The sequence below is a fragment of the Dasypus novemcinctus genome, chromosome Y (genome assembly GCF_030445035.2).
Source record: "Dasypus novemcinctus isolate mDasNov1 chromosome Y, mDasNov1.1.hap2, whole genome shotgun sequence".
NCBI lineage: Eukaryota > Metazoa > Chordata > Mammalia > Cingulata > Dasypodidae > Dasypus > Dasypus novemcinctus.
In genome coordinates, this window is record NC_092216.1 from 12,229,692 (window position 1) to 12,256,598 (window position 26,907).

Genomic DNA, 26,907 nt, shown 5'->3' on the forward strand with positions numbered 1-26,907 from the left:
CTTTATTTAATAGAATGTTAAGATTCTGGAATAGAAAACCTCTTAAAAAGAGAAGCACGTTAGCTTAAAAACTTTTCACTCCCTAATGTTCACAAATTAAAGTACAGGCAGGGTATCTACTACACTATATAACTTCGGGAAAGTTGAGCTTCTTTATTGACTGGGATTTTTAGTTTTTCTAAAGTGCACCTATACCTTTGTTGGACTAAATGTTCTTTTCCTCTTGACAGGTCTGGACAGGACATCTACTTGGCTAGAAGTCATCATATGTAGTGGCAAGGAGTGCTATGAAATTGGTGCATGACTGAGGCCTAATACAGGTTCAGTATTTGGATGATGAGGTTTAAAATCCTAAGAATCATAGGGGAAGACAAAAACCTGGTTCTGGATATTCTTAATTCATTCCTTTAAACTGTAACACTTACAAGCTGCATACTTTTCAAAGGGATGTGGACATAAGTGATTGTAAATATTGAAAATCAAAATCAAAGGACTCATCGATGGAAGAATGTTATCTACTTAGAAAACCACATTTTGCTTTGTTTTTTAATTAACCCCTAAAATATTTTTATTGAAACCTTAATTTCAAATGCATGAGAATAAGAAAGGTTTTAAATTTGTATCCAAATTTCCACCCATACAAGGGAATTTTATTTTGAACTCATAACCTCTGCTCTTAAATCAAAAGATTTTCTAAAATGATCTTTCTCAGAGCTCCAAAAAGCTGTTTACGGGCTGGAGTAACAGGGCAAATGCCAAATAAAGAGGATATATTTAATAAGAGTAGAAAAAATCTTGTGGTTCCTTGCTGGTGTTTCAAAGATATTTCTTTGATAAGATCAATAAAATCCACAAAATTTTTATTACACTGATAAAGTAAAAAAAGAAACAATGCAAATCAACAAATCGGAAACAAAAAGAGGCATATTAAAACAGATACCACAAAAATAAGATTTTAAGAGGATACTGTGAACAACTGTATGTCAAAAATTTTGATAATCTAGACGAAATGGACATAATTCCTAGTACATGCAAACTACCTGAATTGACCAGAATGAGAAAGCTTCACTGATGAATTTTACCAAATATTAAGGGAAGAATTAACATGAATCCCACTAAAACTCTAAGGAAAATTGAAGGAAAAACAGTTGCTTTCCCATTCTATGAGGGATTTAAGGTCAAAGCTAGATAAAGTTGTTAAGAACAAAATAAAATTATATACCAATGTCCCTAATGAAAAGACACAAAATATCTCAACAATTTTCTATTAAGCTGCCCACAGAAAATAAAAAGAATCAAAAGAACATACTATGAACAATGTGATGCCAACAAATTAGACAACTTGGATGAAATGGACAAGTTTCTAGATACATACAAAATATAAAACTGATTCTAAAATATTTTATCTTTATGTAGGTTACTGACAGTGTTACCAAGGTCTGGCATTCTTGGGCCATCCATGAAGAAACTCTTCAGATGGCGATTGTGTACCTATTCTCACTTCTTCGATGGAGATCGTGAACAAGTTCAACAATTTTGTGTTAACAATGCATGCAGGACTAAGAGGGATAATCTAAAAATAAATAATTTAAAAAAATAAAATGAAATGAAATAAAATATTTTATCTTAGCATACCAGTTAAATAATCAAAAACAACACCAAGAAAGGTCCAGAGCCAGATGACTTTACACATGCATTCTACCAAACATTCCTAGAAGAAATGAAACAAACAAAAAGAGGTAGTAATTTTCCTTAACTCATTACCTTGAATTCAGAGTGATTTTTCAGACATAACATGAAAAGTATGAGCAGTGAAAGAACAAGTAGATGAGACCACCTTGATCTAAATAAAAACATTTTGTGTATCAAAAGCCATTAAGAAAGTGAAATAAGGCAAAAATGGGAAATTTTGTATTACACATATTATCACAATTTTAAAAAAACAAAGTTTCTTAATTCTGATTTTGCAGATCTAAAGAATAAATACATTTTAAAAATCAACAAAATAGAGGTTTTCCAAAATGGCAATAAAAATCTATTGGAAATGTATATTATTGGTGGCCAAAGGAAATATGTTTTACATCAGGAAATTTCTATTTTAACTTTAAAATTCTGAAATAGACTGATAAATATTCTCTGAAACAATACATAATTTCAAAGTTCTTGTTCATTTCAACTTGTTCATTTCAACTAACAAAAGTATTTTTGGTGGCTAAAATGTGCAAGGCTCTGATGAAAGCGCATAGAATAGAGCAGTAATTCACCAATGATGACTAGTAGTAGTGATAATGAACACTTTTGTACTGCTGTGACTTTAAGAGGAAAGTTTAAAATTTCATATTAGCTATAATATTTGTAGATGTTCGTAGATGTCACTCTTTAAATTGAGAAGTGTTCTTATATTCCTAATTTGCTGAGTATCTTTTTTACAAATGGCTGTTAATTTGGGGAATGCTTTATTTTATCTCTTAAAATGAGGACATTTTAAAGTGTGTACTTTTCCCTTACTTGTCGTTCATATTATGTGGTTACAGCTATTCATTTTTGAATCTTGAACAAAGCTTTCATTCTTACCCTGTTTGGTAATGATTTACTACTCTTCTCATGGATGCAGTTTTCTCTAAGTATATTAAGAATTTTTTAATCTATTGTCATAAGGAATTTAATGTGTAGTTGAATTTTATTGTAATATCTTGTTTTGGCAACAAAATTAGGCTGGCCTTAAAAGACAAGTTAGGATGTGATCTATTTTAAATTTTCTATAATGGTTTTTGTAAAGTTGATATTTAAGATGCCTTAAAATTTTTTGGTATTCACCAATATAATAATCTGATCTTAAAATTTCCTTTGTGGGAGGATCTTTTTCTCATTCAAATTTGAATTATAAGATGTAGGCTTATTCAAATTTCCTGTTAATACTTATAATATTTCTGTTATGTAAGTTTTGGTAGCATAAATTAATAAAGTAGTTTTTTTTTAAAGTGTTTTTTTTAACAAAAGCAGTATTTTAAAAGATCAAAGAAAATTAATATGTGCAAAAAGGCAGGTTTTCAACCTACAAAAAACAGAAAATTTGAAACCCAGCCTGAACTTAATTTTTCTGAAAGGCAACTGGTGTGATGAAAACACTTTATAGAAATATTAAACTGTAAAAAATGCATACAATAGTTTGAATTGAAAATAATTTTACTTATTGTGATTCCAGCGATGGTAAAAGTTATATATTTGATGTGGAGACAGTGGTAACTGGACTTGCTGAAGGCAGGGAGAGGGAAAAAGAGGTGTAATATGGGGGCATTTTGGGGATGGACTTGGAGTTGTCCTCAATGATGTTGCAGGGACAGAAGCAGGACATTAAATATCCTGCCATAACTTACTGAGTGGACTGGGAATGAGTGTAAACTACAATGTAAAGTATAACCCATGTGTGTAGCAATGCTCCAAAATGTGTTCATCAAATGCAATGATTGAACCACACTAATGGAAGAGGTTGTTTATGTGGGAGGAGTGGGGGATGTGGGGAAGTAGGGAGTAGAGCATATGAGGATTCCCTATATTTTTTAATGTAATATTTTGTATGCCCATGTATCTTTTAAAAGTAAATAATAAACATACTTGAAACATAATTTTGGATAACTCACATACTGAGCTTGAATTAAGACAGGAGTTAGGAATTATCAAGAATAAAAATAATAAAACAGAAGAAAAAATAAGTCACATGAAAGATAAGAACTGGCAACTTACTAGGTATTTGAAGTGGGAAAATAATTCCACTTTTAAGCCTAGTTAAATAGAAAGATGGCAATATTAAAAGAAAAAAAATAGAAAAGAAACTATAACTGGAAACTATATTATATATAATTTTAATTTCTTTTTAAAAGATATAGACCACACCAAATGTTACCTTAGTATTTTTTTTTTAAGTTTTGTGGGAGGTACTAGAGATTGGACCTTGTGAAGAGTGTGTTTAACCCCCGAGTTACAAATGGTCTGATATATCTGCTTTTAAAGAAGGTGATTTTGACCACAGGAGCACATTTTCATAAAGTTCAGGAAAAAGCAGTATATGTGATAAAGGAGTTTGAAATACATAAAGGGTTAGAAATCTTTGGTAAACACCCACATGGAAGAGAAGTTATACAAACACATACAAGGATGTATGTATAGGACTCAGATGGCGTAGAATAAATGAAAAGAGTGATTAGTTTGGAGTTGAGAACTAGAAAAAATGTCAGTAAAAGAGAGAGGCCATTTCAGAGAGTGTATGTAATTAAAGAGAAAAGATTTAGCAACAACAGAAAGGGATAGTCGCCAGAGAGCATGTTACTGCAAAAGATAATAATATGCTTTTCTTTTATAATAAGGTCAGATTTTAGATTTACAGACAATTCTGCCTAACTGCTGGGAAAAATAAGTAGTATTCCTGAAAGGAGTATTTTATTTTAAATTCATGCCTACAAAGTGAAAATAGGGTGTCAATGTGTCGATGTACAGATGTCTCAGTCCAATCACTTTTTCTCTAATTCTACTTGTCTACTTGTCTGTCTCAGAGACAGTCTAGTGCAATAAAAAAAGCTCTGGGCCATGGCATCTGGATCTCCCCAGAGTGAGTGACCCAGAAGACAGAGCAAGGATGAACCTGTAATGCATTTAATGACTTAGCACTGGAAGGACACAGCATTACTTCTGCAATGTATTCATTACAACTGAGTCACTACAGCAGTCTGGACTCAACAGAAAATGAATTAAGCTCCTCCACTTGAAGGGAGGAGTATAACATAATTTGTGGACGTATTTTTAAAACACTGCATCCATTAATTCACTGCCACATGTTAACAGTGACTATATCCATCATTCAACAAAGTTTTTCACGCTCCTTTGTAATTCTTCCCTCCTGCTCCTCCCAATTCCAGGCAACCGATTCCAGGCAACCATGGATCTGATTTCAGTCACCATAAATTCATCTGTATTTTCTATCATTTATGTAAATGGAACCACAATATATGAATATTTTCTTATCTGCCTCCTTTTATATTTGGCATGATTATTTTGAGATTCATTTATACTGTCATGTTAATGGTCAATTTCTTTATATTGCTGAGTGGCAATCAATTGTATGGATATACAGCAATTTGGACATCCAGTCATCTGTTGATGAACAATTGCATGGTTTCCAGTTTGTACCTACTATAAGTAAAGTTATTATGGAAAAAAAAAAGCACGGGATAAACCTGAGTTCTAGTTCTTTGTTAGACAATAATTAGCTACGTCACCTTGGGGAAAACACATTACTAGTCGTGTTTTCACATCTATAAAACAAAAAGCCAAGCTGGGTTGCTGTTGGGTCCCTCCCAACTCAAATTTAATTACAGATTCTGTGCTTCTGGGAGACCATTAACAAAGACAATAATCAGTGCTAATATAGCTGTACTGACAGATGCCAATTTCAATATGATGCATGTCTCCTCATCAAGAACCAACTTCAATATTCAACACAGTTCTGAACATATTGCTAACAAAAATTCTTGGGAAATACTAAGTATTACCAAAATTCTGTTGCTCACTGACTTCTGAGTACCTTATTCAAAGCTTGAACAATTTAAAAAATAATCTTTCATAAATTTAGTTTTTCTAGCTATAAAGTAGATTAAAAGCAACACATTAGAAAGTGCTAGAGATGAATAAGAGAAATAAAGAAAAATTTAACAACAAATTAAAAATAATGAAAGTGTAAAGTGATAATCCTAAATCCAATACAGATCAGTATACCTTAGTAGAGAAGAACAAGTATTCCGTACATTTGGAAATCATTATCCAAAATAATGAAAAAGAAAGTACATTTCATAGCATTAAATCCCATTAACTGGGGGGAAAATTGCCTTGTAATATTCTGTACTCACAGAACCTGACAAAATTTGGTATTATTGAAATACTAATTTTTTTTTTTAAGATTTATTTTTATTTAATTCCCCTCCCCTCCCCCAGTTGTCTGTTTTCTGTGTCTTTTTGCTGCACCTTGTTTCTTTGTCCTCTTCTGTTGTCCTCAGCTGCACGGAAAGTGTGGGCGGCGCCATTCCTGGGCAGGCTGCACTTTCTTTCGCGCTGGGTGGCTCTCCCTATGGGTGCACTCCTTGCACGTGGGGCTCCCCTATGCAGGGGATACCTCTGCGTGGCACGGTACTCTTTGTGTGCATCAGCACTGCACATGGGCCAGCTCCACACGGGTCAAGGAGGCCCGGGGTTTGAACCGAGAACCTCCCATGTGGTAGACGGATGCGGTAACCATAGGGCCAAAGTCCGTTGAAACATGTTTTAACCAGGTTTCAAATCAAAGCTGTGCTTAAACAACAAAAAACAGCTAATCTTTAGAGTAAAGAGCCATCCATGATTCTACATTAAAATTTACCACAAATCTTGGGTGAAAAGGAAAAACTTCCTGGTTCTTACTCTTTTACTCTAAAAGGACTACTTATGGATAAATCTTATTATTAAAGGCTGTATGAGATGCTCTCGTCTCAACTCACTTTGCAAAAATAGACCTCTTTTACAGTTACTACATTAAAATATTCATTATACAATACTAATATTGGTAGTAATGGTGCTTTCTCAAAACCTTAATACTATATAATTAGTTTTACTTAAAGAGACTTTACTAAGCAACAGATATAAGGAAAGACTCAGCTCTCATCCCAAGGTGAAAGTCAGGGTTCAAATTACGGTATAAGCAAACTTAACTAGATTATTCTGCAAGCCTAGGCAGGGCTTAGAAAAACCCTATTGAAATGTTAACTTCCCAGTTAATTATTATTGCCTATGTACAAATACACACACACACACACACACAAACACAAACAAGTGAAAGAAGATATACAAAACATACAAAGAAACAAGGAGTGATGGTCAATGTAAAAGAAATAATATTAATGCATGAGAAATCATCATTGAGGAAGAAAAGACCTGGACAAACAAACACAGAATTTATAAAAAGAAAAAAAGACCTAAATATGAAGTAAAGGAAAACATGGACAAAGAATTAAAGGCCAATAGGAAAATGAAGGATAATCATAAAGAAAAAATGAATAAAAGGAGAAATTATGAAAAGAAGCCAATTAGTGGAGAAGATAATATTAGCAAAAATTTTAAGACAACCACAGATTGTAAATGCAGGAAAAAAAAACAATTAACTTGAAGATATGAAAACAGAAATCATACAGTCAGAAAGAAAAAGAATTGAGAATAGTCAGTAGAGGAATGAAAACAGAACAAAGTATCTATTTCTCATTGGAAATCTTGGATGGAAGAAAGCAGTGAATATCTGACTGGCAAAGAGGTCCATGGGACAAAAGATTAAAAACCCCTGGTTTAAGCCAACTACTATGAAAATCTGGAGTCTACTGTAAAGCGATGACACATGCATGAAAGAGGTGTAAATTATGGTAAATATCATAATTTTCACCCTGTAAGTAGTCAGTACTTTTCCCAATCCCCAAATGTATTGGAAAGTAGCAGTGGAGTGAATGAGATTGTATTCCTCCAAAATATGGGAGGAAATATGTCTGGCCTCAGAACACTGTTTTTGACGAGCTATTTCAACTCTGCGGCAGCTGCTGAAAGTGGCCACTGATCTATCCGCTTAGGCAAAAACACAGAGTAATGTTGAAGAGGGAATATACTTACTTTTAATTTTTTTTATTTTTGGACTTTGCATTTTCTGTTTGGGAGCAAAAGTAGTTTAGAAAAGTCATAGATTGATGGTGGCTGCCCTTGACAACTACATAAAGAAAACCTTAGCTATCCTTGAAGAGTGGGAAATCTAGATTTGCAGAGTTATAACAATACAATATTCAGAAGGTCTAGTTCTCAATTTTAAAAACATTACAAAATACAGATACAGGAAAGCTTGGCTAATCCATAGGAAGAAAACGAATCTGCCAGAAACCATCCCTGAGGAATATTACTAATGCATATGAATTATTAAAGACTTTAAATCAAGTTCTTAAATATGTACAAAGAACTCAAGCAAATTGAAAAAGTGCTGTCTGAACAAAGTTACCTATTGTATAAGGAACCAAAAATTTTTTGTAGCTGAAAAGTAATTATGTAAAAAATCAGTAGACTGATTCAACAGTAGCAGGGATAAGAAAACTTGAAGACAAGACAACTGAAATTCTTGAGTGAGAAAAACACAGGGGAAAAGAGAAAATGAACAGTGCCTGAAGGACCTGAGGGATAATATCAGGGGTACCACTATACCTCACTGGATTTCCAAAAGGACATAAGAGAGAAAGGAGAGAGAAGGGGGAAAAATTAGTGTTTGAATAATGGCTGAATCTTCCCAAATGATATGAAAGACACGATCATACACATTTACCTTTTACTCCATCCAAAGGAATTTCCTAGCAGAGGAGATTCTAAGAGATCTTTATCAAGACACATTATACCAAAATCCAAAGACAAGAAAATTGTGAAAGCAACAAAAGTAAAGAGACTTCTCACGTGCAATTTAGCCCAATAACAAAAGCAGAAGACGTCTGAAAGGAAATCAGAGAGGCTAGATGATTAAGTTGGGAAGTATTTAAAGTACCCAAAGGGTAAGTCCAATAAACAAGAGGATAGGAGTTGCAAGTCGGTTGAGGTTCAGAGCCTGGCAACCACAAGGACAGTCCAGAGATTCAGGTCAACTGAGTATACACCAAACCTCAGTGCCAAGCACAGGTCCAGTAAAAGTAACAGGAGAGGCTTGTGGATAAAAATCACATGAGTCCAGCTCCATCACACAGAAACACAAACTCCAGAGTAGGGCCAACTGATATGGCACTAAACTCCATCTGCCATGACCATAGAACCTGTGGGTCTCTGTAGCCCTCACAAGAACCTATACCTGGGCTTGTATCTACTTTATCTGTCTCTGGGATCCTGCTGAGGCATGTGTAAGGGCAACCCCTCTGATGACCTCCCAACTCTTTTTTTGGAGACTCATAGCCATATAAACTCATTTGCCCATTCCATTTCCCCCTTTTATTCAAGGTCAAAAAGCATTTTTAACACATGATATTACATGTAGGCTGAGATATTCTGCTGGTCTGAGTTGACCCTTTTATTCAAGTTTGTTTTCTAGTTATTCTTACCCCAGCCAGCTAACAGGGAGGTGAAAAAGGTCAACCACTACACCAGGGAGCCAAGAGTGCCTACGACTGCAAGGAGGAGAATTGCATCCATCATCCATGTGGAGTCTAAGCTCCCTCTCGATATAGAGGTGGAATGGACAAAACCATCCCAGGGTCCACAGGATGGAGGAATAGTGTATGGATTACAAGTGAACTTACTGATATTCTGTTCTGGAACTATTGTGATTGATATAAGAAAATGTAGCATTGATGTGAAGGAAGTGGCCATGGTAGCTACTGAGGGTAGGGAGAGGGAAGAAGAGGTGTGATGTGGGGACATTTTCAGGACTTGGAGTTGTCCTGGGTGGTACTGCAGGGACAGTTGCTGGACACTGTATATCCTGCCATGGCCCACTGGGTGGACTGGGGGAGAGTGTAAACAACAATGTAAACCATTATCCGTGTGGTGCAGCAGTGCTCCAAAATGTATTCACCAAATGCAATGAATGTGCCACATTGATGAAAGAGGCTGCTGATGTGGGAGGAGTGGGGTGAGGGGGTGGGGGATTATATGGGAACCTCATATTTTTTTAATGTAACATTAAAAATAAATAAAGACAAAAAAATAAAATAAAAACAAATTTTAAAAAATAATAAAAAATAAAGTGCCCAAAGGAAAAAATACTGTTTACTAGGAATTCTAAGTCAGGGAAAACTGTACTTCAAAAATGAATGAGAAATTAAGATACTTAAAAGATAAATAAAAGCTGACAGAGTTCATTACCAGAGACCTACTCTAAATGAAATGTTAAGAGCCCTTTAAGATGAGATACAGATCGATGATCAATAACCCAAAGCAATAGAAAGAAAAAATGAAATATACAGGGTAAATTACTTAATTATAAATTATGCCATCTTCATGGGCACACGATGTAAAAAGATGTAATCTGAAACCATAATAATATAAAGGGTGTGTGGGAAGGAGATATATTGCAGTTGAAAGTTTGATACTATTGATTAAGTATTAGTCAAACTATATTGTTACAAGTTGATGATGTTAGTTGTAATTACAAAGAAAATAACCAAGAAATTGAGAAGAAAAAGAAGAAAGTAAAAATGGTAGACACACAAAAGTGGGTGTAGACAAAATTTTAAAACAGGAATATAGTAACTAAAGAGCAAAAAACATGCAAGACACAAGAAAACAGCTAAATGGCAGAAAGAAAGCCTTCCTTTTCATTCACTACCTTCTATGTGAAGAAATTAAATTTCCCAATGAAAAGCAGAGATTGGCAGATTGGGTAAGAAAGTATGATCCATCTATGTGCTTTGTAGAAAAACTCACTTTAGGCACAAAGACAAAGAGACTGAAAGAGAAAGAGTGGAAAAGACATTTCATAGAAAACTAATCAATGTAGGGATGCAATATCTACATTACTGTCACTCAAAATAGACTTTGATTCAAAAAAGTGAACAATAGATAAAGAAGGATGTTATATATTGATAAAATGTTCAATATAGCAGGAAAATATACTGATTATAAATAGATATGTACCTAATAAGAAAGACCGTAAAATGTGAAAAGAATATTAACAGAATTGAAGACAGAAATAGGTAATTCCACGATGACTGGAGACTTCAATTTAGAATTAGAAATAATTGATAGAACATCTAAAAAGAATGTACATAGTTAATTAGGGTACTTGAAGTCTTGAATAACACTATTAAATATTAGACAATTAGACAATATATAGGACCCCAACACGATGGCATTTCCAGAATAGACCATGTTGGGAAATAATCTGATCTTAATAAATTTAAATAAATTGAAATCATACAAAGTATCTTCTAAGAGCAGAATGGAATAAAGCTGGAAATCAATGACAGGGAAAACAGATTAACAAAATGAGGAAATTAAGATAATATTAAATAAACAATGGGTCAAACAAAAAACTCAAAAGGGAAATTGGTAAGAATGAAAATGAAAACACAGTGCATCAAAGAAACAGAAAAAAGTAGTGCTGAAAAGAAAAAATACAGTGCTGAGATGGAAATTTGTAACTCTAAATACCTCAATATAAACAAAAGATCATAAATAACCTGATTTCTCATCTAAGGAAAAAGAATTTAAATGTAAAATAAGCAGAAAGAAGGGAATAGTAAAGATTTGAGCAGAGATAAATGAAATAGAGCAAATAAAAAGCAACTAAAGTTGGTTTTTTGGAAAGATTAATAAAATCAATAATCTTTTCAGCCAGATGACAAAAATAAAGAGACAGAGAAGATATAAAAAACTAAAAGCAGGAATAAAAGTGAGGATATCACTGTCAATTTTACAGAAATAAAGAGAATTATGACAGGGTATAGTGAACAATTATATGCCAACAAATTAGGAAACACATAAAAATGGATAAATCCCTAGAAACATACAAATTACCTCGTCTTATGCAAAAAGAAACAAAATCTTAATTGACCTAAATCAAGTAAGGAGATTGAATTACTAATCAAAGATGACACAAGAAAGAAAAATCCAAGACCAGAAAGATGGCTTAACTGCTGAATACTAGCAAACATATAGACATTCAATTCTTCTCAAACACTTTAAAAATAAGAGGACAAATTTAATTCACTCTGTGAGACTAGCAATACTCTGATAACCACGCCAGAAAAGACTTCACACATACACACACACACAAAATTACAGACCATCATCTTTATGTATATACAAAATCAATATGTATATACAATATATACAATATGTATATACAATAAACACTAGCTAACTGGATCCAACAGTAAATTAAAATGATTTATACACCAATAGTGGGAATTATTCGAGGAATGCAAGCATAGTTGAACATAAGAAAATCAATTGCTGTATATAACACATTAAGCATATGAAGGTAAAATACCACATGATCACTGAAATTATTGCAGAAAGATGATTTACAAAACTCAAAATCCTTTCATGATACGAACACTAAGAAAAGTAAGCAAAGAAGAAAACATTTTCAATCTGATAAAAGCGTTCACAAAAAATTTGGAGCAAACATAATCAATGGAAAGAGTGAAATCTTTCCTCCTGAGATTAGGAGCAACACAAGGATGCCTGCTATAACTACTTTCATTCAGAAATCACAATGAAATATCAAATGAAAGTAACTGCAAGTAAAATGAAGTCAAAGTCATCTGTTTTGGAATGGAGTAAGTAAAACTATGGCTATCTGCTGATGATACGATCTTATTTAAAGGAATTCAACAAAGAATCCAGAAGAATGCTTTCAGAACTAATAAACAAATTTTGTACAATTGCAGCATACAAGATTAACAGGCACAAACCAGTTGCGTTAATATTAACTAGTAATGAACAATCCGAAAAAGAACAAAAACAATTCTATTTACATATTATCCAAAAGAATAAATTCCCTAGTAATAATCTAAACCAAGAGACAAAATACTTGTAGGTGAAAATCTATGAAACACTTCTGAAAGAAATGAACAAAGATCAAAAGCAAATAGAAAGACATCTGTGTTCAATATTAATATTGTTAATATTACTTAACGTCACTATTACTTAAAGCAATCTACAAGTTAAATGCAATCCCTATAAAATTTCAGCAGCCATTTTTTTGAGAAAAGGAAATACTGATCCTCAAAATTTTTATGGAATTATAAAGGATGCTGAATGGCCAAACCAATCTTGAAAAGAGCAACAAACTTGGAACACTCATACTTCCTGATTTCAAAACATACTACTTTGCTAAAGTAATTGAAATAGGATAGACCTATCAACTAATGGAAAAAGAGAATTGAGAGTCTGGGTACTACATTGCTAAAGAACTTAAAATTGAATAGACATCTCACCCAATAGAAGAGATTTGCGAGTCTGGGGACAGAGCTACACATTTATGCTCAGTTCATTATCACGAAGGTCACTGGCAGGCAACAAGGGCACCACATCCATTTAGTGGAGAAAGACTAGTCTCTTAAACAAATGCTGCTCAGACAACTGGAAATCGTCATGCGAAAGAATGAACTTGGATTCCCACCTCCACTATATACTTTATACAACCTTTATATCAAAAGGAATCAATGTTGATTAATTATTGTCACTGATGAGCTCTACAACTTAAATATAAGAGCTAATACTATAAAACTCAAACAAGAAAACTTATGGAAACATATTCAGGACCTTGGATTAGGAAATGGATTTTAGATTTTTACACCCAAATCACAAACAAAAGAAAAATAGGTAAAAATAAACTTCTTCAAAATTAAAGACTTTGTGCATCAAAGGAATTATCAATAAAATCAGTATAACCCAAGAAAACATTTGGAAATCATCATCTGACAATAGTTTAAAACACGAATATATATAAAGAACTCCTACAATTCAACATGACAAAAAGAAAGAAAAACTAAAATAAAAAATGGGGGAACAAGTGAATAGACCTATTTCCAAAAGATATGCAAAGATATTCAACAACAAAAGTTGTGAAAGAAATCCAAATTAAAGCTGCAATAAGATATACCACTTAATACCCACTAGGAAGGCTATTATTAAAAAACACACAATCTGAAGTGTTGATGAGGATCTGGAGAAATAATTGAAGCTAGTAAAATGGCAAATGGTGCAGCAGCTTCAGAAATTGTTGGGTGGTTTCTCAAAAGTTAAACATGCAATTTCCCTATGACCTGGCAATCCCACTCCTTGGCAAATACCAAACAGAACTGTACGCAGAAATTTGTACACCAATGTCAAAATAGCATTATTCACAACAGTCCAAGTGTCCATCATCAGATAAGAGGATAAAAATGTGCTTTACCCCTATAGGGAAGAATGATTCAGCCACAAATAGAAAAGAATATAAGCCAGACAAAAACGGGACAAATACTGTGTGATATTTCTTACGACATACATAGTATAAGCAAATTCATAGAGATACAAAACAGAATAGTGGTACCAGGGTAAGGCAAGAGAAAATAAGAAATGATGCTTAAGAGGTATGAATTTCAATTTGGTATGATCAAAACAGTCTAGAAACAAAGAGTGATGAAAGTTACATAAAATTGTCAAAGTACTTATTATCTAAGAATCGCCCAATGAAAAATGGTTAATATAAGTTTTACATATTTCACACAATGAAAAATAAAATTTCTTTAAAAAAAAGAGGGAGAGATTTAAGAAAGTCACCTTGATAAACAAAAGCTAGAGGAGATAAGCGATACTTGAAGTACAAATGAGTATGTAGGTTGAAAGGCAAGGACACTACACAATAAAATGAAGCCCCATGAAGAAATGGAGATTTCCAGTAGGGTAACAACATGGATATATATAAATTCCAGGTTGATAGTATTTTTTGGTTTGTAATTTCACTTTTTATTTCCTTGAGGAATTAAAAAGCAAATACATGAACTATAATATAAGTCAGTGGTTTCGACCCATAATGTATAAAAACAGGCAATTTGTGACAATTACTTCATAAAGGTGAGGGAATGGAGAAGTATAGAAATATTGCATAAACTATTGAAATTAAGGTGGTAGCAAAGCAAATGATTGTTAAAGATTTAGGATGTCAAATTTAAGCCCATGGTAACTACAAAAATTTTTATATACACTCAGAGAGACAGAAATTGGGAGAACGGGTGCTAGGGATGACAGGTAGGGGTAATGGTGAGTTAACACACAGGGATTCAGGATTTCCATCAGGGAAGAAGGGGAAGTTTTAGGAATGAAAAGGTGAGGCTGTAGCAATACTGCAAAAGTGATTAATCCCACTGAATGGTTTGCTTGGGAGTGGTTGAGATGGGAACGCTTATATTGTATATATGTCCTCACAATAAAAGGAAAGGAAACAGCAACTAAAAAGACAATATAATTATTATTATTTTTTTTTAATTTTTTTATTTTTTATTGACTTTGTAATAATATTACATTAAAAATATATATGTGAGGTCCCATTCAACCCCACCCCCCCACCCCCCCCTCTCCCCCCCCCCCAACAACACTCGTTCCCATCATTATGACACATCCATTGGATTTGGTAAGTACATCTTTGGGCACCTCTGCACCTCATATACATTGGTTCACATCATGGCCCATACTCTCCTCTATTCCATCAAGTGGGCCCTGTGAGGATTTACAATGTCCGGTGATTACCTCTGAAGCACCATCCAGGGCAGCTCCATGTCCCGAAGACGCCTCCACCTCTCATCTCTTCCTGCCTTTCCCCATACCCTTTGTCCATTATGTCCCCTTTTCCCAATCCAATGCCACCTCTTCTATGTGGACATTGGATTGGTTGTGTCCATTGCACCTCTATGTCAAGAGGAGGGTCAGATTCCACCTGGATGCTGGATGCAATCCTCCCATTTTCAGTTGTAATCACTCTAGGCTCCATGGTGTGGTGGTTGTCCTTCTTCAACTCCATCTTAGCTGAGTGTGGTAAGTCCAATAAATCAGATTGTAGGTGCTGGAGTCTGTTGAGGCTCAGGATCTGGCTATCACATTGTCAGTCCAGCGATTCAAATCCCCTAAATATATCTTAAACCCCAACATTAACTGCACCTCCAGCACATTAGCATGAAAGTCTTATGAAGGGAGATCCCATCTGAGTCCAGATTCATCACACATAAACACCATTTCCAAAGAGGGGCCATCTGCCCTGGTAGTTAACCCCATCGGCCATGACCATAACTCCCATGGGTCTCTTTAGCCCTCAAAGGAACCAATATCTGGGGGTTGTATCTGCTTTATCTGTCTCTCTGACTCTGCTCAGTTGTGCATGAGGGCAAACCTTCTGCCAGCCTCCAGACTCTTTTTTAGAAACTCGTAGCCATATAAACTCATTTCTCCTTTCCATTTCCCCCTTACTTTAGGTCAAACAGCATTTTAAAGTCATGGTATTTTATGTAGACATGGATATTCTGCTGATCCGCATTGAACCTTCCGTATAAGGTCATTTTCCAGTTGCATCATCAGTTGGTAGTTGATAGTGGTCCCTCGTTGCCAGGGAGGCTCATCCCTGGGTGTCATGTCCCGCGCTGGGGGGAAGGCATTGCATTTACATGCTGAGTTTGGCTTCGAGACTGGCCACATTTGAGTAACATGAAGGCTGACAGAAGGAAATTCCCAGGCACAAAGTTGCTCTAGGCCTTGTTCTTATTTTGGGTTTATCAGCTCACAAGCATAGTCATTAGCATCTGGGGCTCACTGTTGAACCCTCACTCCCTCCCGGTCCCCACCACTGTACCTGGGAGACTGTCGCTGCTCCCCTAGGGACCACGACAGAGCACCACTGGCCAGGAACCCAGTACCCCCCCTATTGTGGTTTTTAATTGTTGCCACTATGAGTATATCCAAACATTACCATGCACCCTGGACATATGTAAAAAGACAATATAATTAAATTCAAAACTTGATCCTAGATGGAAACTAACAAGGGAGGCAGAAAGGCTCCAAAGAACATTATTGGAACAAATGAAATAAGCGAAGTATAAATACTGTAAAGTTCTCATGAAAGAAACTGTTGATGTGGGAAGATTGGGTGACTGGGGAGTAGGGTATATGGGAACCTCTTACATTTTTTAATGTAACATTTTGTGTGATCTACATATCTTTAAAAAAAAGATAAATTAAAAAATTTTTAAACCCTGGAAAGTTTATATCGATGTTAAATTACTTCAACTCGATTAAGTTCACTTGGATGGTTACATTTTTTAATGTACTTGTTCTATATGGGAGTATTATGTGTTCAAGGGGCATAATGTACACAACCCACTCTCAAATGTTTAGAAAATGGATGGATGGAAAAAACCGATATAGCACATGTGGCAAATGTTCAAAAGATATAGCACAGGTGGCAATAATTTCAAATTGGATAGGTATCTGGGAGCAGAGGCAACTTCTGGTGAAATTAAAATTCACATTAATAATTTGTAGAATGGAACTTGAGAGATTAAATTCAATTTTCTCACTTAATAGGTTAAATGAAAATTAAGGTATCAAAAGGTTTATATGGAAAATCAATAATTTCGCAAATAATCTGTGGCAAACTCATAACTTGAATCCAAACCTTAGCTCCGAGGCCCCTGATCTTTCCACCATACCAAAATGCAATCTGATGATAATAAAACACATAATCTATCAGATTCATCTACATTACATATGTAGGTATACAAGCAGAAAAAAATACTACGACTAGTGTTATCTGAGAAGACTGAAACTTTAAGATTTTTACTTCAGTAAAAAAAAGTAAGAAAAGTTCTGCAGAATTGGAAAAAAGGTTGTTTGAAAACCTTTGGAAATGAATAGAAATGGTGAAAGTATCATGATTTTTGTAACTGGCAGTGCTATTGTATGGGTATGACAGTTGTTGAAAGGGAAGGTCTAAGGTCATGTATATTACTAGAAGGAAAGCTAAAAATTATAACATGGGACTGTATAATAATGTAAAATCCCACGTAAAACACAAATATGGGGGATATTACATATATAAAACTCTTTTTACAAAATACAAATACAAACATACTAGAGATATGGAAAATGAATAGCAGCTATGGAGGGCAGGCAAGGCATAGTGAGAATGAGAGGTGATGTGTGTGTTGTTTTTTTTTTTTTTTTTGTATATTATTGGAATAAATGAAAGTGCTCTCAGAATGATTGGGGTGATGAATGCAGAAATATGTGATTACAGCAAATACCACTGATTGTACTCTTTGGATGGATTTATGCTTTGTTAATATGTAACAATAAAATTGATTTGATAAAAAAATTTCTTGACAAAACAAAGAGTAAAGTGGCTTGTACTCTGTCACTAATCGTTCATTGTGCCTAAGCTCTTATAGCTGCATGAACCACAGGCAGATCAGTTAAACCATGATTCCACCTCACTAACAAAGCTAATGCTTGACTGTTTTTGCCTCGAAATTTCTGTAATAACTAAGATAAATTAAGTATTGTATAATGTATGAGATAGGGGTCCTCTTGTTTTCCTTTGGATATGGATATTCAGATCTCCCAAAACAATGTTTTTAATAGACTGTTATGGCCAAGCTGGGTGGGCTTAGCCTTAAACAAAAATCATTTGGCCAGAAATGAATGGGTCTGTTTCTGACCCATCAATTCAGTTCTATTGGTTTGTCTATTTTTATGCCAATATCACATTTTTACAACTGTAGCTTTTAAGATGTTTCTGGCTATTTGAGGCCCCTTACCATTCCAAATAAATTTGATAATTGTGTTTTCCATTTCTTTAAATAAGGATGTTGGAATTTTTATCAAGATTGCATTGAATTTGTATACCATTTTGGATAGAATTTACATCTTAATGATACTTAATCTTCCAATCAATGAACAGAGAATATTCATCCATTTATTTACATCTACTTTGATTACTTTTAGCAATGCATTATGATTTTCTAAGTAAGTGCTTTATGTCCTTCCTTAAGTTTATTCCTAAATATTTGATTCTTTTAGTCACTATTGTAAATGTAATTTTTTCTGGAATCCCTCCCCAAGATGCTCTTTACTAGTGTACAGAAATATTACAGACTTTTTAATGTTAATATTTTTATTTTTAAAGGAACTTTGGATTATACAAATGTCACATCAGAAATAAAAGGGATTCCCATATATCCCACTTCCACCCCTTTCACACTTTCCCCCATTACCAACAGTTTTTCATTGGTGTTAATTTGCTACACTCTACAGATTTTTGCATATTATCTTCTATCCTCCTGAACATGTTTCTAGAAGTTTTATTGTAGATTTCTCAGGACTGTATCATTAGTGAAGAGTAAAAGTTTTACTTCTTCCTCTTCAATTTGCATGCCTTTTATTTTATTTTATTTTTTGCTCTACTTGTTCAGCTGTGGGTTTTTCATGCATGCCCTTTATCATGTTGAGAAAGTTCCCTTCAATTCCTATCTTTAAAATATATTTATCATGCATGAACGCTGTCTTTTGTCAAACACTTCGTTGGCACCAACCAAGACGATCATGGGAGTTTTCTCCTTTGATTTATTAAAGTGATGTGTTATGCTGATTAATTTTCTTGTGATGAACCATCCTTTCATGTGTGGTATAAAACCTATTTGATCAGGATGACTAATTCTTTTAATGGACTTGTTTAGTGAGTATTTTATTGATTTCTGCCTCATTATTTATTAGGGATACAGGTCAGTAATTTAGTTTTACATAGTACCTTTATCTGACTTTGGTATTAGGTTTATGTTGACTTTAGAGAATGAGTTTGGTAGCATTCCTTCCTTATCAATTTTTGGAAGTGTTTGAGTAAGACTGGTATTAACTATTCTTAGAATGCTTAGCAGAATTCACCTGTGAAGCCCTCTGGTACTGGGCTTATCATTTTGGTTAGTTGCATGATGACTGCTTCAATCTGTTTACCTGGGACTGGTTTGCCGAGGTCTCCTATTTCTTCTAGGGCCAGTATAGATTGTTTTTCCCTAGAAAAATATCCATATCATTTACATTGTCTACTTTTTGGTGTATAGCTGTTCATAATATTCTTTTATAATTCCTTTTATTTCGGTGGGGTCAGTAGTAATGTCCCCATTTTCACTTCAAATTTGACTTATATTCACCATCTCTCTTTTTTTCTTTGTCAGTCTAGCTAAGGACTTGACAATTTTCTTGAAAACCAATTTTTAGGCTTGTTAATTCCATTGATTTTGTTTTCAATTTTATTTCTGCTCTGCTCTTTGTTATTTCATTTCTTCTGCTTTGTGAATAGTTTGCTATTCTTTTCCTAGTTTCTTTCAATGTGTAGTTAGGCCGCTGATTTCAACTCTTCCATTTTTAATGTAAGCACTGAGGGCTAAAATTTCCTTCTCAGAACAGCTTTTGCTGCATTCCATAAGTTCTGATATGTTGCATTCTTATTTTCATTCATCTCAAAACATTTGATTTCTTTTACAATTTCTTCTTTGACCCACTGATTATTTAAGAGTGCATTGTTCAACCTCCATATACTTATGAATTTTCCCCTTTGCTGCCTATTGTTGATCTCCAACTTTATTCCATTATGATCTCAGAAAAAACTTTGTATAATTTCAGTACTGTTAAATTTATTTAGATCTACTTTATGAGCCCATATATGGTTTATCCTGGAGAGAGAACAATGAGCACTTGAGAAGAAAACATACCCTGATGTTTTGGGATGCAATGTTATGTACATGTCTATTGGGTTTAGTCCATTTATCATACCATTCAAGCTCTCTATTTCTTTACTGATCCTCTGTCCAAATGTTCTATCCAATGCTGAGAGTGATGTTTTGAGACCTATGTTACAGGTCTGCAATGATTATCAGGTCATAAGGCGGTGCCTCCATTCTGACTGATTGGGCAAACTGCCTACATGTGGAAGACATCATATTTCCTCCCAAGAATGAGCCATATCACAGTGGGAATGGAGCAGATAAGGACCCTCATTGCTTCTGGGTCATCAAACCCTCCAGCATTCCAAGAAAATCCTACCTTCTATGCCCCCCCACCCCCCAAGCTATACACTAGAAGAATTCATTTTACAGCCCATTATTGACCCAAGACTGTATTATGGGCACTAACCCCCCCTCCACATGAACTAACATTTCCTCACCTTTTGATGTACTGTATAAATTCACATCAACACCTTCCTGGAGGGACTGAAGTCTTTCTTCAGACACCCACCATTGCCACCATCACAGGAAGTTAAGCTGGGGGACTTGAAGCAGATTCTCTGGGTAACTATAGATACTTTTGGATAGCACAGACTGAATAGCTGAACACCTGGGGTTCCAGCACCACACAGCAATAGAATAGGAGAGGAGCTGCATTTCCTTGGCCTCTCCAGGCAGTTGTGGTTATTTTCAGCTCACATGAACTGAGTTTGTTGAGCCCTTTGATTCCATCTCCATCTCCATCTCCATCATCTCCATACTCCCCACTTCGCGCCCCCCCCCCATTGGATAGGAGGGAATTGGTGTTTTCTCAGTTTTTCAGGGCAACTGCAAGTGTTCTGAGCCTGCACAAACTTGACAGTTGGGTACATGTAACTCCTCCCCCATTGCCAATAGGACAAGAGAAAGACTATTTTCTCAGCCCCTCTGGGTAACTACAGGTGTAGTGGTCCACACAGTCTGAGTAATTGGACACCTGTAGCTCCATCCCCACCCCCAAGTAGGATAGGAAGGAAGATGCGCTTCCTCAGCCTTTCCAGACAATGGTTGGCACTTTCAGCCTGAATGGCCTGGACTGGTGGCTATCTGCGGACTCACTCCCACCCCCCCAGTTGGAAAGGAGGGTTTTGGTGTTTCCACAGCCTTTCTGGGCAATGGAAGGCACTTTTAGCCTTCACAGTCTGAAATTGCTGGGTTCTTGTGGATTCACCCCCACCTTTCAATAGGAGAGAAGTGGGACTTGTATTTCCTCAGGCTCTCTGGGCCACATCAGGCATTTTGGCCTCCACAGACTGGACTGTTGGCCATGCATGGATCCACTCCTACCCCTTAATGGGGCAGGAGGGATCTGGTGTCTCCACAGCCTCTCTGGGCTATAATGAGTACTTTCAGTCTACAGGGACTGAACTGTTGGGTGCCTATCCACCCCCATTCCCTAATAGGATAGGAGGAGGCTGGTGTTTCCTCAGCCTATCAGGATAACTGCAGGTGTTCTCAGCACACACCTATTAGATTCTAGGTCTTTTTCTACTTACAGCATCAGCTAGTGCTTGGTAGTAATCGCTTGGCACCAGGGAGACTTATCCATGGGAGTCATGTCCCATGCTGAGGGGGAGGTAATGCATTTACATGCTGAGTTTGGCTTAGAGAGTGGCCACATTTGAGCAACACGGAGGCTCTCAGGAGGTAACTCTTAGGCACCCTGATGCTCTAGGCCTAGTTCATATTTCAGGCACACAGTCTCATAATCACTGCCATCAGTATCAAGGGCTCATTGTTGGACCATCCATCTTTATTGGTCATTGCCATTGCACTTGGGGGATTGTTGCTGTTCCATTGGGGAATGTGATAGAGCTCCCCTGGCTAGGAATTCAGCACTCCCTCAGTTATTTCTTTAGCTGAAACTATGATGAAAATATCCAAACATTTTTATGTACCCTGCAGACATGCCATGGAGTACTTCCTCCCAACCATGTGCCCCCTGTCAATAACACCCCACACCCATGTTCCTCCCCTGCCATAGTTGAACCACTCTGTGGTCCAAAACTTCTTTAAAAATAAAGCCTAATATATTGCCAGGTTCCATTAATAGTGAAATGGAATATAGTGATGGGTTCAAAGGTTAAATATAGAATGCATACTAATTTAGAAAAATTAAGTAAAGTAAAAATAAATTGGGTTATCAAAAAATGACAAAATGAAAAAGCTTTGTTTTTGACATTTGCCTTTCATCACTGCTGCAGGTGTTGTCCTGTATGTACAGTGGCAAGGCAATTTCTTCCACTTGTTTTCAGTATATACATCCTTTCTTTTTTTCTTCTTCTTCTTATTACATTGGTCTTCACAAAAGTTTTAGATCATAGTAATGCACAGATACAATATATAGTACTCCCACATACCCAACATCAAACCCTTTGTCCCTTCCCCCACAATGATCTTTTTACGCGTTCATATTATATTTGCTGCAGCTGATGTACAGATATTGAAACAATAGCTTTCAAACATGGTTCCATTTCGGTTTACATTATGGTTTATATTTTTGACAATACAACTTTCTAAATTTTCAGTTATCTTATGTTTTACATTATGATTTACATTTTAGCTATAGACTTTCATACATTTTTTGGTGTACTTTAACATGTCCTATATCCATCATTGCATGGTCTTGTGGAACACATACATTGCCCCACAGTTATCCTATTAAATCTATTCAATACCTCTTTCCCCCTCCCCTCAGGGCCCACAGTGACAATCAATTTTCATTACTTGAAGGACCATATTCAGAGATACTTGCAACAATGCTGAGGGCTTGACATACTCGACTGCCCTAACCCATTGGGAGCCACCTATTCTCTCAAGAGATAAAATTCCCTCTGTTTGAGAACATCAGTCCTCCCCAGGATGTGGGTATACCTTCATTCTCATTGTTTGGGTCTCCACCCAATGACATAATCCACTTTGACAAAATGAGCACTCAAACACTCCCTAGAAGCAAACCTGTGTCAGATGCACCCCCTTAAGCATCTTAAACAGGTAATCTTCCTTATTATATTTTCTAACGAGTATTCTCTACATTATAATTTCAACCACATACCTGAAAATATCCTATGTTCAAATGATCCCCCACCCTCCTCCAATTTCCTGGGCCATCTGACCCTTCCTCCCATCCTTAGCTCCCCTCAAGCTCACAAAGCCCCACCCAAAGGTGTTCCTAAGCCCCCATTTTATCCCTTTCCTGTACAAATACTTACCTCCAGATTATCACAGATTTCACCCATGTAGGGGTCAGCTTGCAACCTTCCTCTACCCCCCACTTCCTTTATGTCTATTATCCAGTCTCTAGCTCTCTGAGATAGCTTGGTTTACTTATTTCATATCAGAGAGGTCATGTAGTAGTTGTCCTTCAATGCCTGGGTTGCCTCCCTCAATGTAAGGTCCTCAAGATTCATCCATGTTATAACATGTGTTTGTACTGTTTTCATTCTTATAGCTGAGTAGTATTCCATTGTATGTGTATACCACATTTTATTTATCCATCATCTGTTGATCGGGCATTTGGGTTGATTACACCTTTTGTCACTTGTGAATAGTGCTGCTATGAGCATTGGTGTGCATACATCAGTTGGTGTTCTTGTTTTCAGATCTTCTGGGTATATACCCAGCACTGGAAATTGCTGAGTCATATGGCAAATCTATAGCTCACCTTTTGGGAAACTCCCAAACTGTCCTCTAGAATGGCTGGATCCTTCTGCATTTCCACCAGCAATGGATGAGTGTTCCCATTCCTCCACATCCTTTCCTGCACTTGTAGTCTTGATTTTTTGATAGCTGCCAGTCTTATGGGAGTAAGATGATATCTCATTATTGTTTTGATTTCCATTTCCCTAATAGCTAGTGATTTTGGGCATGTTTTCATGTGCTTTTTTAGCCACTTTATATCTTCCTTGGAGAACCATCTGTTCAAATATTTTGCCCACTATTTAAATGGGTTGTTTGTCTTTATTTTCGTGTACAGGAGTTCTTTATATATGCAGAATATAAGTCTCCTATCAGATATATGGTTACCAAATATTTTCTCCCATTGTGTAGGCTCTTTTTTCACTTTCTTGACAAACTCCTTTCAGGTGAAGAAGGCTTTACTTTTGAGGAAGTCCCATTTATCTATTTGTCCTTTGGTTGCTTGTGCTTTGGGTGGGAAGTTTATGAAGCCTTTTCCAAGTACACGGTCTTGTAGATGCTTCCCTACATAGCTTTCCAAGGCCTTTATGGTCTTGGCTCTTATATTTAGGTCTTTGATCCATTTTGAGTTGATTTTTGTATAAGGTGTGAGCTGGTAATCCTTTTTCATTCTTTTACATATGGATATCCAGTTCTCCAGGCTCCATTTGTTGACAGGCCATTCTCCCCCAGTTGAGAGGGTTTAGTGGCCTCGTTGAATACCATATGACACTATATATGAGGATCTATATCAGAACTCTCAACTCAGTTCCATTGGTCAGTGTGTCTATCCTTGTGCCAATACCATGCCATTTTCACTACTGTAGCTTTGTAGTATGTGTTGAAGTCAAGTAGTGTTGCTACATCCCTTTTCATTTTTTTATTTTCAATATGTCTTTGGTTATTCAGAGCCTTTTTCCTTTCCAAATAAATTTCACAGTTAGTTTCTCTAGGTCATTAAAGAACGCTGTGTTGATTTTTATTGGGATTGCGTTGAATCTGTAGATCAGTTTTGGTAGGACAGACATCTTAATAACATTTAGTCTTCCTATCCATGAACAGGGAATATCCTTCCATTTATTTAGGTCTTCTTTGATTTCCTTGAGCAGTATTGTGTAGTTCTCTGTGTATAAGTCTTTTGCATCTTTAGCTAAATTTATTCCTAGGTAGTTGTTTTTTTTTTAATTTACTATTGTAAATGGTATTTGTTTCTTGATTTCCTCCTCAGATTACTTATTATGGGTGTACAGAAATGCTACTGATTTTTGCGCATTGAACTTGTAAGCTACGATTTCACTGGTCTCATTTATAAGTTCTAGAACTTCTAGAAGTGGTACACTTCTCAGGGTTTTCTATGCATAGGATCATATCATTTGCAAATAATAAAATTTTGACTTCTTCCTTTCCAAATATGGGTGCCTTTTATGTCTTGTTCTTGCCTCAGTGCTCAAGCAAGTACTTGTACGACTATGTTAAGTAGAAGGGGTGACAGTGGGCATCCTTGTCTTGTTCCTGATCTTAGCGGGAAAGATTTTAGGATTTCACCATTGTAAATGATGCTAGCTGTGGGTTTTTCACATATACTCTTTATCATGTCCAGAAAGTTTCCTTCTATTCTGATTTTTGCAATATTTCTAATCAAGAAAGGGTGCTGGTTTTGTCAACTGCATTTTCTGCATCTATAGATATGATCATGTGATATTTTTCCCCTTCAATCTGTTTATGTGGTATATTATATTAATTGATTTTCTTATGTCGAACCATCCTTGCATACCATGAATGAATCCCACTTGGTCATGGTGTATAATTCATCTACTGTGTTGTTGAATATGATGAGCAAGTATTTTGTTGAGGTTCTTTGTGTCTAGGTTGATTAGAGAGATTGGTCTATAACTTTCCTTTCTTGTGGTGTCTTTGGCTTTGGTACTAGGGTAATGATGGCATCATAGAATGAATTAGGCAATGTTCCTTCTGTTTCAGTTTTTTGGAAGAGTTTAAGCAAGATTGGTGTTAGTTCTTTCCAGAATGTTTTGTAGAATTCACCTGTGGAACCATCTGGCTCTGGGTTCTTCTTACTAGGGAGGTTTTTAATGACTGATTCTATCTCTTTACTTGTGATTGGTTTGTTGAGATTATCAATTTCTTCTTTCATCAATGTAGGCTGCTTATGCATTTCTGGGAATTTGCCCATTTACTCTAAATTGTCCTTCTTGTTGGAATGCAGTTTTCAAAGTATCCTCTTATAATAGTCTTTATTTCTGTGGGATCGGTGGTGATATCTCCTTTGTCATTTCTTATTTTGTGTATTTGCATCTTCTCTCTTTTTTTCTTTGTTGGTCTTGCTAAGGGTTTGTCAATTTTCAATCTTTTCAAAAAACCAGCTCTTGCTTTTGTTTATTTTTTCAAGTGCTTTCTTTCTTTCTATTTCATTTAGTTCTGCTCTGATATTTGTTATTTCTTTCTTTTTTCTTGCTGTGGGTTTAGTTTGTTGTTTTTTTACTGACTCCTCCAAGTGTGCAGTTAGGTCTTCAATTTTAGCTCTCTCTTATTTTCTGATATGAATTATGGCTACAAATTTCCCTCTCAGTACTGATTTTGCTGCATGCCATAAGATTTGATACGTTGTGTTATCATTTTTATCATATCACTTGATATGTTGTGATATCATTTCAAGGCAGTTATTAATTTCTTTTGAGATTTCCTCCTTGACCCACTGTTTTTCTAATAGTGTGCTGTTCAACTTCCATACCTTGTTGCCAAATCTGGTCTCTGGCCCTTGTAGTTCCAGCTTCATTCCACTGTGGTCAGAGAAATTATTTTGTGTGATTTCAACCTTCCTGAGTTCATGTGGTCTATCTTGGAGAATGATCTGTGTGAGAAGAATGTATAACTTGCTGTATTTGCT

General features: G+C 35.7%; 1 pseudogene; it reads right to left on the minus strand.

Annotated features, from left to right (window-relative positions):
- The window catches only part of LOC139438246 (lysine-specific demethylase 6A-like), a 62,259-nt pseudogene that overhangs the window by 24,148 nt on the left and 11,204 nt on the right, over window positions 1–26,907 (minus strand).